A 15,213-nucleotide genomic window follows, 5' to 3' on the forward strand; every position below is an offset into this window, starting at 1 on the left:
CATTGAAATCAAAATCCCTGTGCTCTTTCATGTCAGATCATGGTTTTGATCAACTTGTTAAAAAGCCAACAACTGAAAAGGGAACCTTAATAGACCATGTGTACGTGAAGAACATTAACGACTTTTCTGTGCACACAAACGTTGTGCCAGTTTACTTTAGCACACATGAGGGAGTTTTGTGTTCATTTCAAAACTTACATGTTTAAATGTGTTGGACAACTTGTTCCACAACTATAGCTTATAGATGATATATTACTTTTACACAGATCCATCAGTGATAAAGCCTTGATTTGGTAGATTTCATTATGTACAGATCTGATTACATGGTAAAGGAGACAGGGACCCTGAGACAAAGCTTAGCTCTATCTTTTGGATCCTTGTTAAATCACAGTGTTTAGCTGTTCTATTCTGTGCTTAATTGATTGCAGTAATTTGTTATTTTATTCCTATGTGCAATACAGAGTGTGATACTAAACGCTGGGTGAGTGGGCTGAATAAACCACCCAGTATTAGATTTACACTAAACACACAGTTCTGATCTGTGTTTTATTAATGTGCATAATTAATTGTAGTGTTTTGGTATTTTAGTCCTATGTGCAATACAGAGCGTGATACTATACCCTGGGTGAGTGGGCTGAATAAACCACCCAGTATTAGATTTACACAAACACACAGTTCTGATCTGTGTTTTATTAATGTGCATAATTAATTGCAGTGTTTTGGTATTTTATTCCTATGTGCAATACAGAGTGTGATACTATACGCTGGGTGAGTGGGCTGAATAAACCACCCAGTATTAGATTTACACAAACACACAGTTCTGATCTGTGTTTTATTAATGTGCGTAATTAATTGCAGTGTTTTGGTATTTTATTCCTATGTGCAATATAGAGTGTGATACTAAACGCTGGGTGAGTGGGCTGAATAAACCACCCAGTATTAGATTTACACAAACACACAGTTCTGATCTGTGTTTTATTAATGTGCATAATTAATTGCAGTGTTTTGGTATTTTATTCCTATGTGCAATACAGAGTGTGATACTATACGCTGGGTGAGTGGGCTGAATAAACCACCCAGTATTAGATTTACACACAAACACAGTTCTGATCTGTGTTTTATTAATGTGCGTAATTAGGCTAATTGCAGTGTTTTGGTATTTTATTCCTATGTGCAATATAGAGTGTGATACTAAACTCTGGGTGAGTGGGCTGAATAAACCACCCAGTATTAGATTTACACAAACACACAGTTCTGATCTGTGTTTTATTAATGTGCGTAATTAATTGCAGTGTTTTGGTATTTTATTCCTATGTGCAATATAGAGTGTGATACTAAACGCTGGGTGAGTGGGCTGAATAAACCACCCAGTATTAGATTTACACAAACACACAGTTCTGATCTGTGTTTTATTAATGTGCGTAATTACTTAGTGTTTTGGTACTTTATTCTGGGTTATATGTTATTAAACCTTTATTCCTAATATACTCTTTTTAATTTACTTTACCTTTAAAGCTTTTACATGTACATATTAATTAAATCCTTCAAAACAATATCTAAACAAATATTGATTTTCTACAAACATATAAAATTATTTCTAAAAAATTTGTTACTTTTTTATTAACACATATTTTAACAAAAAAGGTTTTGTTTTTCTTGTATTGCAACAGCCAGTGTATAACACAACATACCTACAGTTCTACTTTGTGTACATTTCATAAAATTGACAGACTTAGCTATATTAAAGCATAAAAACAAGTCGACACCCATAGTATATTAGGCCTATACTTACTGAAAAAAAGTTTACAAATCAAATACATTTACATACAAATTCATGATTGTATTACATACAAATTAACTATATATGAATATTCTGTATACAAAAATGATTAAAAACATCACATAACTGTTATTGCAATATTTGGATTTCAAAGTGTCATCCAATTTATTTAATTTAAAAATGTCATTTAATGCCTCTAAAATTCACATAAAAGACATGCCATACTTAATGTTTACCTTAATCTCAAGCTAATGTACCTACTAAAACATACTTGCACTATGCTGTTGCTAATACAAGTTTTTGCTTTTCCTTATAGTCAAAACAATAACAATAACAAAAAGCAAAAATGCACTGGTAATGGTACTCCAGGTTAAACACTTGGGTGGGGTTCGATTCCCTGCAGTGTACTTGCTTGTTATTATTAGCTACTACTAAATACATAAATACGTTTACTTTATTACTTTACTTGACACAAATAAAAAAAAATTAGATTTTCTATCTATCTATCTATCTTAAATACATTATATATATATATATATATATATATATATAGCAGCGAGCAGCGATGAAGGGCCAAAGCCGGCAGTACCGCCACCTTTAGGTAACTAAAGGCACCGGGGTTGCAGTGCCACCGGCTTGGGCCCGTAATCGCTGCTCGCAGCTATATTTATTATTATTTTTTTTATTTTTTTCTACTTCTTGGGCACTTTTGGGGCCCTTAACATGCTCAAAAACTCTTGAAATTTTGCACACACGTCAGAACCTGCGGCCATCAGGGCCGGACTGAAGCTGGTACCCGGGCGTGGCACGGGGGCTCGACAGCGCCCCCTGGAATGGTGTCTGAAAAATTGGTCCATAAATCAAACACGCTTGCATGTAATAATATGAAACTCAGTCCACATATAGATCTCATCGGGCCGAACAACTTTCGTGCTCTAAGTTTTACACCAGCCCAAAAGGAAGTCGGTTATTATACGTTGTTTGGAAAACGCATACAATGGAATGTGAAATACTCCTACTAGGGAATTCATCCGATCGCCACCAAACTAGGTGTGAATGAAGTCAAGACATTGAGGATGCTAAATTGCGGACGGATTTTTGATATCTCGAACGGTTTGGCCGTGGCGAGGAAACGAATTTATGGCGAATAATGGGACACAGGAAGTGTGTTATAACTTCTGCATACATTGACTGATCTTGATGAAACTTCAGCAGTGTATTCGTTGTAAGAGGCCGATCACATAGATGTGACCTTTGTGAGTCAAAGTTATAGCGCCACCAACTGGCAGCAGGAAGTTTGTCATTTTCAAAATGCTTTGAAATCACCCTCTTATTTTTACCCGATTTGCTTCAAACTTTATGTGTATAATGTAAATACATGGCAGATGTAGACTTGTGAAAGGATTATTTATATCTTAGATACTGTTGCCGCGGCAACGCATCAAACTTTAATATTCTTTTCGGATGCTTTTGAGACTCTTCGCATGCTTGAAATTGGATGAAACTCGACAGACACATAACACTTATTAGCCAGTAGACATGTGAAAAGTTTCAGAAATGGGCGTGGCAGGGGGGTTCAACAGCGCCACCTTGAACAGGGTCTGAAAACTTGGTCCATATATCAAACACGCTTGCATGAATTAATATGAAACTCGGTACACATATAGATCTCATCAGGCCGAACAACTTTCCCTCTGTCAAGTTTCACGCCAGCCCAACAGGAAGTCGGCTATTATGGGATGTTTGGAAAACGCTTGCTGTGGAATGTGAAGTACTCCTCCTAGAGAATTCATCCCATCCCCACCAAACTCGGTGTGCATGAAGTCAAGACATTGAGGATGCTAAATTGTGGACGGATTTTTGATATCTCGAACGGTTTGGCCGTGGCGAGGAAACGAATTTATGGCGAGAAAAGAGAAACACGAAGTGGAATAACTTCTGCATACATTAACTGATCTTGATGAAACTTCAGCAGTGTGTTCGTGGTAAGAGGCCGATCAGATGGATGTAACTATTGTGAGTCAAAGTTATAGCGCCACCAACTGGCAGCAGGAAGTGTGTCACTTTCAAAATGTTTTTGACAAAAGTGGGGGGGTTAGTTTTACCAACAGTTAAAAAAAATCACAATATATGTTGGTCTCATCGAGCCGGACAACTTTCTAATTTACAGTTATTAGCTCAGAGCAAAAGGAAGTCAGATATTTTGGTTTGAATGTGGATTTTTTGGATATTTCAGACTCTGAGTATTTAGCTACTCTTCCTAACTGGTTTATTTTATTCACACCAAACTTTTTCAACATGATGAAAACACATTAAAGATGCTAAATTGTGAACGGATATTAAACATCTCAAACGGTTTTTCTATAGTGAGGGACTAAAGTAATGTACAAAAAGGAAACTAAAAGCCTCATCTTCTAAAAATGTAATTAAACACCATTTATTTCTATATAAAAGTATAAAAATATCACAACTAAACCCATTTTATTCTTTTTTTTCAATCTAATAAATATTTATAAGTTTAAAAATAGTAATTGTACTATTTAGTCCCATAAAAGTCAAGTCATACATAGGGCTATACTGCTCTCTTGTGTTCAAAATCAGGTAGGCCTATTGTATCTACATAAAAATATACTAGTGACGGTGAGAATATTTTACCACCGGTTAATCGACGTGTGACACCGCTGGGGGCTTTTGAATCGCCAACATAAAAACGCGTGTGAAGAGGATGATTTTTTCCATCGATATTGGAACACGAGTGAAGTACAAAGCCTATAATAAAGAATAGTTTAGAATCCAAATACATCGCAAATATTGAAACATTTTGATTCTAATGAGAGGGTTACGTGAGACCAACACTGCTTACTTTCGTTTTTATTTTTACATTAAATTTAAAGGATTTGTTGTGGAATATTTTGAGTGTATCATAAAATCAGAATAAGGTAAGACAAGTAATATTTTCTGTCTTATATATATATATATATGTATATGTATATGTATGTGTGTGTGTGTGTGTGTGTATATATATATATACATAGATAGATAGATAGATAGATAGATAGATATTTATATATATATATATATATATATATATATATATAATGTATATATGTGTGTGTGTATATATATATATAAATATAGCTGCGAGCAGCGATGGAGGGCCAAAGCCGGCGGCACCGCCATCCCCGGTGCCTTTAGGTAACTAAAGGCTCCGGGGTTGCGGTGCCACCGGCTTGGGCCCGTAATCGCTGCTCGCAGCTATATTTATTATTATTATTATTATTTTTCTGTCAACCTTTCGGGCACTTTTGGGGCCTTTAACATGCTCGAAAACTCTTGAAATTTTGCACACAGGTCAGAACCTGCGGCCATCAGGGCCGGGCTGAAGCTGATATCCGGGCGTGGCAGGGGGGCTCAACAGCGCCCCCTTGAACAGGGTCCAAAAACTTGGTCCATAAATCAGACACGCTTGCATGTAATAATATGAAACTCAATACACATATAGATCTCATCGGGCCAAACAACTTTCGTACTTTTACTTTTTACGCCAGCCCAACAGGAAGTCGGCTATTATGGGTTGTTTGGAAACGCATGCTGTGGAATTTAATGTACTCCTCCTAGGGAATTCATCCATTCGCCTCCAAACTCAGTCAGCATGAAGTCAAGACATTGAAGATGCTAAATTGCGGACGGATTTTTGATATCTCGAACGGTTTGGCCGTGGCGAGGACACGAATTTATGGCGAATAATGGAAACAGGAAGTGTGTTATAACTTCTGCATACATTAACTGATCTTGATTAAACTTCAGCAGTGTGTTCGTTGTAAGAGGCCGATCACATGGATGTGACTATTGTGAGTCAAAGTTATAGCGCCACCAACTGGCAGCAGGAAGTGTGTCCCTTTCAAAATGCTTTGAAATCACCCTCTTATTTTTACCCGATTTGCTTCAAACTTTATGTGTATAATGTAAACACATGGCAGATGTAGACCTGTGAAAGGATTTTTGATATCTTTAATACTGTTGCCATGGCAACGCTTTAAACTTTAATATTCTTTTTTGATGCTTTTGAGACTCTTAGCATACTTGAAATTGGATGAAACTCGACAGACACATCACACTTATTAGCCCGTAGACTTGTGCAAAGTTTCAGAAACGGGCGTTGTGAGGGGCTCAGTAGCGCCACCTTTAGTCATAAGTGGGGGGGTTAGTTTTATCAACAGCAACAAAACTTGGTATGTGTATTGTTCTCATCAAGACGGACAACTTTCTAATTTACATTAACGATCTCCGACAAACAGGAAGAGAGATATTCTGGTTTGAATGTGGATTTTCTGAAGAATTTTCACTCCCTCTCTTTGTGTCTCTGTGTGTGTGAGGGGAGGGGGGGATTTGACTATTGCTTTTATATTGTTAATCAAGGTTTCAGGGACTTTTGGGGTCCTTAACGTGCTCAAAAACTCTTGAAACTTTGCACACAAGTCAGAAACCCCTGCCATCAGGGACAGGCTGAAGCTGGTACCCGGGCGTGGCAGGGGGGCTCAACAGCGCCCCCTTGAATGGTGTCCCAAAACTTGGTCCATAGATCAAACACGCTTGCATGAATTAATATGAAACTTGGTACACATATAGATCTCATCGGGCCGAACAACTTTCCCCCGGTCAAGTTTTACGCCAGCCCAACAGGAAGTCGGCTATTATGGGTTGTTTGGAAAACGCTTGCTGTGGAATGCGAAGTACTCCTCCTAGAGAATTCATCCAATCCCCACCAAACTCGGTGTGCATGAAGTCAAGACATTGAGGATTCTAAATTGCGGACGGATTTTTGATATCTCGAACGGTTTGGCCGTGGCGAGGAAACGAATTTATGGCGAGAAAAGAGAAACACGAAGTGGAATAACTTATGCATACATTAACTGATCTTGATGAAACTTCAGCAGTGTGTTCGTGGTAAGAGGCAGATCAGATGGATGTAACTATTGTGAGTCAAAGTTACAGCGCCACCAACTGGCAGCAGGAAGTGTGTCACTTTCAACATGCTTTTGACAAAAGTGGGCGGGTTAGTTTTAACTACAGTAAAAAAAAAAAGTTTGTATATTGTACTCATCAAGCCGGACAACTTTCTAATTTACATTCATTAATTCCGGCCATCTGGAAGTCAGATATTTTGGTCTGAATGTGGATTTTTTGGATATTTCAGACTCTGAGTTTTTAGTTACTCCTCCTTATATATAGGGCTATACTGCCCTCTTGTGTTCAAAATTAGGTAGGCCTATTGTATCTATATAAAAATATACTAGGTAATATGTGACTTTGAGAATATTTTACCACCGGTTAATCGACGTGTGACACCAGTGGCGGCTTTTGAATCACCAACTTAAAAATGAAAGTAAAATATGTTCGTCCGCACTGACATTGATAGTGGTTGAGCAAGCATTTCAAATGAATTCCTATGGAAGTAGGAATTAACTGAAAAACATTCCTCGCTCGTTCCTCGCCGTGGATGCGCACCGTTATGAATGCCCGTGCAGCCGTGAGCATTTTAGTTTAATTTTAAAATTACCGCCTTTCGGGGGGTGGATTGCTTGAAATTATTTTACAAAAGCACAATGTTGTGTTTTATTGCGACTGTACACAAATATAAGTTAACACTTTGCAGTTTGAATGTCGTCCTGTATAATGACGGAGTATGTTTTTATGTGTCCACTGTTCAAACGCGCCCACGCCACACACACACACACACACACACACACACACACACACACACACACACACACGGTTTACTATCTTTGTGGGGACTCTCCATAGCCTTAATTTTTTTTATACTGTATAAACTGTATATGCTATCTCCTCACACTAACCCTACCCCTAAACCTACCTATCACAGAAAACTTTCTGCATTTTTACATTTCCAAAAAAACTCATTCTGTATGATTTATAAGCTTGTTTACCCATGGGGACCTCTATTTAGGTCCCCACTGTGACACGAGTCCCCATGAGTCTGTATGCATTCAGGTTGAAGTCCCCACCGGGATAGAAAAACATGAACACACACACACACACACACACACACACACACACACACACACACACACACACACACACACACACATTCCAGCATTGTAATCTTGACTTCGCAGCCTGTTCATTATGGCCTTCATAAAATATAATAATAAAATAGTCAACCTAACATATAACAATTACACTGCTCTAAATAGTCAGTAGTACAATTCATACATTCACAGTAAGCACCGCTCCACTGTGGTGTTTCCAAGCACATTTTTGCGCTTGTGAAGAGGATGATTTTTTCCGTCGATATTGGAACACGAGTGAAGAACAAAGCCTATAATAAAGAATAGTTTAGCATCCAAATACATCGCAAATGTTGAAACATTTTGATTCTAATGAGTGGGTTACGTGAGCCCAACACTGCTTTCTTTCATTTTTATTTTTACATTAAATTTAAAGGATTTGTTGTGGAATATTTTGAGTGTATCATAAAATCAGAATAAGGTAAGTCAAGCAATATTTTTGGTCTTTAATATATATATATATATATAAATATAGCTGCGAGCAGCGATGAAGGGCCAAAGCCGGCGGTACTGCCACCCCGGTGCCTTTAGGTAACTAAAGGCACCGGGGTTGCGGTGCCACCGGCTTGGGCCCGTAATCGCTGCTCGCAGCTATATTTAGGGCCCAAGCCCTGAAAGGGCGAAGGCCCTATTGTTTTCGGTAGGATTATTTATTATTATTATTATTATTATTATTATTATTATTATTTTTCTGTCAACCTTTCGGGCACTTTTGAGACCCTTAACGTGCTCGAAAACTCTTGAAACTTTGCACACGGGTCAGAACCCGTGTCCATCAGGGCTGGGCTGAAGCTGGTACCCGGGCGTGGCAGGGTGGCTCGACAGCGCCCCCTTGAACGGGGTCCGAAAACTTGGTCCATAAATCAGACACGCTTGCATGTAATAATATGAAACTCGGTACACATATAGATCTCATCGGGCCGAACAACTTTTGTACTTTTACTTTTTACGCCAGCCCAACAGGAAGTCGGCTATTATGGGTTGTATTGAAACGCATGCTGTGGAATTTAATGTACTCCTCCTAGAGAATTCATCCAATCGCCTCCAAACTCGGTCAGCATGAAGTCAAGACATTGAGGATGCTAAATTGCGGACGGATTTTTGATATCTCGAACGGTTTGGCCGTGGCAAGGAAACGAATTTATGGCGAATAAGGGACACAGGAAGTGTGTTATAACTTCAGCATACATTATCTGATCTTGATGAAACTTCAGCAGTGTGTTCGTTTTCAGAGGCCGAACACAAGGATGTGATTATTGTGAGTCAAAGTTATAGCGCCACCAACTGGCAGCAGGAAGTGTGTCACTTTCAAAATGCTTTGAAATCACTCTCTTATTTTTACCTGATTTGCTTCAAACTTTATGTGTATGATGTAGACACACGGCAGATGTAGACCTGTGAAAGGATTATTGATATCTTAGATACTGTTGCCATGGCAACGCATCAAACTTTAATATTCTTTTTTGATGCTTTTGAGACTCTTAACATACTTGAAATTGCATGAAACTCAACAGACACATCACACTTATTATCCAGTAGGCATGGGCAAAGTTTCAGAAACGGGCGTGGTGAGGGGCTCAGTAGCGCCACCTTTAGTCAAAAATGGGGGCTTAGTTTTACCTAGAATCACAAAACTTGGTATGTATATTGTTCTTATCGAGCCGGACAACTTTCTAATTTACACTTATTAGCTCAAAGCAACAGAAAGTCAGATATTTTGGTTTGAATGTGATTTTTTGGAGAATTTTCTCTCTCTCTCTGTCTCTGAGTGTGTGAGGGGTGGGGGTGATTTGTCAGTTGAGTGAGATTTACTTTTTCATTTGTTTTTCAAGGTTTCTGGGGCTTTTGGGTCCCTAAACGTGCTCGAAAACTCTTGAAACTTTGCACACAGGTCAGAACCCGCGGCCATCAGGGCGGGGCTGAATCTGGTAGCCGGGCGTGGCAGGGGGGCTCAACAGCGCCCCCTTGAACGGGGTTCTAAAACTTGGTCCATATATCAAACACGCTTGCATGAATTAATTTGAAACTCAGTACACATATAGATCTCATCGGGCCGAACAACTTTCGTGCTCTAAGTTTTACGCCAGCCCAACAGGAAGTCGGCTATTTAGGGTTGTTTGGAAACGCTTGCTGTGGAATTTAATGTACTCCTCCTAGGAAATACATCGATTCGCCTCCAAACTCGGTCAGCGTGAAGTCAAGACATTGATGATGCTAAATTGCGGACGGATTTTTGATATCTCGAACGGTTTGGCTGTGGCGAGGAAACGAATTAATGGCGAGAAAAGAGAAAAACGAAGTGTTATAACTAATGCATACATTAACTGATCTTGATGAAACTTCAGCAGTTTGTTCATGGTAAGAGGCCGATCAGATGGATGTAACTATTGTGTGTCAAAGTTATAGCGCCACCAACTGGCAGCAGGAAATGTGTCACTTTCAAAATGCTTTTGACAAAAGTTGGGGGGGTTGTTTTACCTACAGTAGCACAACTCAGTACGTATGTTGATCTCATCGACCCGGACAACTTTCTAATTTAAAGTCATTAGCTCCGACCATCAGGAAGTCAGATATTTTGGTTTGAATGTGGATTTTTTGCAAAATCAGCCTCCAAAAGGCACTAAAAGCCTCAAATCTTCTAAAAATGTAATTTTATACCATTTATTTCTATATAAAAGTATACAAATATCACAACTAAACCCATTTTATTCTGTTTTTAAAAAGAATTTTATTCTAATTTTATTCTAAATTTTAAAACAGTAAAGTAAAAAAAAAATTCAAGTCATACATAGGGCTATACTGCCCTCTTGTGTCCAAAAGGACATCAAAATAATATATAAAACTTTTTACCAGCTAGGCCAATAATGTATTTAAATATACATTTATTAGGTATGTGTCTGAGGATATTTTCCCACCGGTTAATCGACGTGTGTGACACGAGCGGGTGCTTTTGTATCGCTAATATAAAAGTGAAAGAAAAATACGGACGTCCGCACGGACATTTATAATGGTGCACACACAAATCATACACACGTTGGAAAGAATTATGCTTTTAAACAACACTAAACCGCCATTAGATGTCGCCAAGTGACCGTCTTAATGAGCGAGTCATTGATTCATTCGTTCAAATGATTCGTAATCCATAACATACAGATCCATAAACATGGATCCATAAACATCCAATGCATAAACATAAACAGATGTTTATGGATTGATCATTCAATCTTTGAGTCAACCAATTCGTTCAAAATGCTGAATCATTCAGTTATGAGAAAACACGTTCCTGTGAGATGCGTTCTTCTGTGATCTTTGTTTAACTATTTCCGCTGCTGAAACAGAACAAAAACAGTCAATATTGCATCTAAAATGTAAATGACTTCATTTTAACTGTTAATAACCTGTTGTATGAAATCAATGTCACAGTTTCAATAGTGATTGTATTCAGGAAAAGTTAGGTACGGAGAGCAAGCGATTTCAACGAAATCAGAACTAAACCCATTTTATTCTTTTATTATTATTATTATTCAATTTAAGAATTATGTTTGAGTTTAAAAAAAGCCAGAATGTTTTAGTCCAAAAAATAAATAAATCATGCCATGGATTGCTTGAAATTAATTTTTTTTATTATATTTATTTTTTCGTTTTGGCTTTGTTTATAGTTTATTTTTAATTTTTTATTCTTGTTCCGTTCTGAATATCATTACATTTAAAGGATTTGTTGTGGAATATTTTGAGTGTATCATAAAATCAGAATAATTCTCTCGATTTAGTGATCCCCTACTTATTATTTTATTTTATTTTTTTCTTTGCTCTAATTAGGTCAGGCAAGTAAAATTATCTGTGTCTTGTCCCTTAAATTTATTTATATATATATATATATATATATATATATATATATATATATATATATATATATATATATGTATGTGTGTGTGTGTATATATATATATATATATAAATATAAATATAGCTGCGCGCAGCGATGGAGGGCCAAAGCCGCCGGCACCGCCACCCTGGCACCAGGATTGCGGTGCCACCGGCTTGGGCCCGTAATCGCTGCTCGCAGCTATATTTAGGGCCCAAGCCCTGAAAGGGCGAAGGCCCTATTGTTTTCGGTAGGATTATTTATTATTATTATTATTATTATTATTATTTTTCTGTCAACCTTTCGGGCACTTTTGAGACCCTTAACGTGCTCGAAAACTCTTGAAACTTTGCACACGGGTCAGAACCCGTGGCCATCAGGGCTGGGCTGAAGCTGGTACCCGGGCGTGGCAGGGTGGCTCGACAGCGCCCCCTTGAACGGGGTCCGAAAACTTGGTCCATAAATCAGACACGCTTGCATGTAATAATATGAAACTCGGTACACATATAGATCTCATCGGGCCGAACAACTTTCGTACTTTTACTTTTTACGCCAGCCCAACAGGAAGTCGGCTATTATGGGTTGTTTTGAAACGCATGCTGTGGAATTTAATGTACTCCTCCTAGAGAATTCATCCAATCGCCTCCAAACTCGGTCAGCATGAAGTCAAGACATTGAGGATGCTAAATTGCGGACGGATTTTTGATATCTCGAACGGTTTGGCCGTGGCGAGGAAACGAATTTATGGCGAATAAGGGACACAGGAAGTGTGTTATAACTTCAGCATACATTATCTGATCTTGATGAAACTTCAGCAGTGTGTTCGTTTTCAGAGGCCGAACACAAGGATGTGATTATTGTGAGTCAAAGTTATAGCGCCACCAACTGGCAGCAGGAAGTGTGTCACTTTCAAAATGCTTTGAAATCACTCTCTTATTTTTACCTGATTTGCTTCAAACTTTATGTGTATGATGTAGACACACGGCAGATGTAGACCTGTGAAAGGATTATTGATATCTTAGATACTGTTGCCATGGCAACGCATCAAACTTTAATATTCTTTTTTGATGCTTTTGAGACTCTTAACATACTTGAAATTGCATGAAACTCGACAGACACATCACACTTATTATCCAGTAGACATGGGCAAAGTTTCAGAAACGGGCGTGGTGAGGGGCTCAGTAGCGCCACCTTTAGTCAAAAATGGGGGCTTAGTTTTACCTAGAATCACAAAACTTGGTATGTATATTGTTCTTATCGAGCCGGACAACTTTCTAATTTACACTTATTAGCTCAAAGCAACATAAAGTCAGATATTTTGGTTTGAATGTGATTTTTTGGAGAAATTTCTCTCTCTCTCTGTCTCTGAGTGTGTGAGGGGTGGGGGTGATTTGTCAGTTGAGTGAGATTTACTTTTTCATTTGTTTTTCAAGGTTTCTGGGGCTTTTGGGTCCCTAAACGTGCTCGAAAACTCTTGAAACTTTGCACACAGGTCAGAACCCGCGGCCATCAGGGCGGGGCTGAATCTGGTAGCCGGGCGTGGCAGGGGGGCTCAACAGCGCCCCCTTGAACGGGGTTCTAAAACTTGGTCCATATATCAAACACGCTTGCATGAATTAATTTGAAACTCGGTACACATATAGATCTCATCGGGCCGAACAACTTTCGTGGCTCTAAGTTTTACGCCAGCCCAACAGGAAGTTGGCTATTTAGGGTTGTTTGGAAACGCTTGCTGTGGAATTTAATGTACTCCTCCTAGGAAATACATCGATTCGCCTCCAAACTCGGTCAGCGTGAAGTCAAGACATTGATGATGCTAAATTGCGGACGGATTTTTGATATCTCGAACGGTTTGGCTGTGGCGAGGAAACGAATTAATGGCGAGAAAAGAGAAAAACGAAGTGTTATAACTAATGCATACATTAACTGATCTTGATGAAACTGCAGCAGTTTGTTCATGGTAAGAGGCCGATCAGATGGATGTAACTATTGTGTGTCAAAGTTATAGCGCCACCAACTGGCAGCAGGAAATGTGTCACTTTCAAAATGCTTTTGACAAAAGTTGGGGGGGTTGTTTTATCTACAGTAGCACAACTCAGTACGTATGTTGATCTCATCGACCCGGACAACTTTCTAATTTAAAGTCATTAGCTCCGACCATCAGGAAGTCAGATATTTTGGTTTGAATGTGGATTTTTTGCAAAATCAGCCTCCAAAAGGCACTAAAAGCCTCAAATCTTCTAAAAATGTAATTTTATACCATTTATTTCTATATAAAAGTATACAAATATCACAACTAAACCCATTTTATTCTGTTTTTAAAAAGAATTTTATTCTAATTTTATTCTAAATTTTAAAACAGTAAAGTAAAAAAAAAATTCAAGTCATACATAGGGCTATACTGCCCTCTTGTGTCCAAAAGGACATCAAAATAATATATAAAACTTTTTACCAGCTAGGCCAATAATGTATTTAAATATACATTTATTAGGTATGTGTCTGAGGATATTTTCCCACCGGTTAATCGACGTGTGTGACACGAGCGGGTGCTTTTGTATCGCTAATATAAAAGTGAAAGAAAAATACGGACGTCCGCACGGACATTTATAATGGTGCACACACAAATCACACACATGTTGGAAAGAATTATGCTTTTAAACAACACTAAACCGCCATTAGATGTCGCCAAGTGACCGTCTTAATGAGCGAGTCATTGATTCATTCGTTCAAATGATTCGTAATCCATAACATACAGATCCATAAACATGGATCCATAAACATCCAATCCATAAACATAAACAGATGTTTATGGATTGATCATTCAATCTTTGAGTCAACCAATTCGCTCAAAATGCTGAATCATTCAGTTATGAGAAAACACGTTCCTGTGAGATGCGTTCTTCTGTGATCTTTGTTTAACTATTTCCGCTGCTGAAACAGAACAAAAACAGTCAATATTGCATCTAAAATGTAAATGACTTCATTTTAACTGTTAATAACCTGTTGTATGAAATCAATGTCACAGTTTCAATAGTGATTGTATTCAGGAAAAGTTAGGTACGGAGAGCGAGCGATTTCAACGAAATCAGAACTAAACCCATTTTATTCTTTTATTATTATTATTATTCAATTTAAGAATTATGTTTGAGTTTAAAAAAAGCCAGAATGTTTTAGTCCAAAAAATAAATAAATCATGCCATGGATTGCTTGAAATTTAATTTTTTTATTATATTTATTTTTTCGTTTTGGCTTTGTTTATAGTTTATTTTTAATTTTTTATTCTTGTTCCGTTCTGAATATCATTACATTTAAAGGATTTGTTGTGGAATATTTTGAGTGTATCATAAAATCAGAATAATTCTCTCGATTTAGTGATCCCCTACTTATTATTTTATTTTATTTTTTTCTTTGTTCTAATTAGGTCAGGCAAGTAAAATTATCTGTGTCTTGTCCCTTAAATTTATTTATTTATATATATA

Source organism: Squalius cephalus (genome assembly GCF_949319135.1).
Source record: "Squalius cephalus genome assembly, chromosome: 5".
NCBI classification, from domain to species: Eukaryota; Metazoa; Chordata; class Actinopteri; order Cypriniformes; family Leuciscidae; genus Squalius; species Squalius cephalus.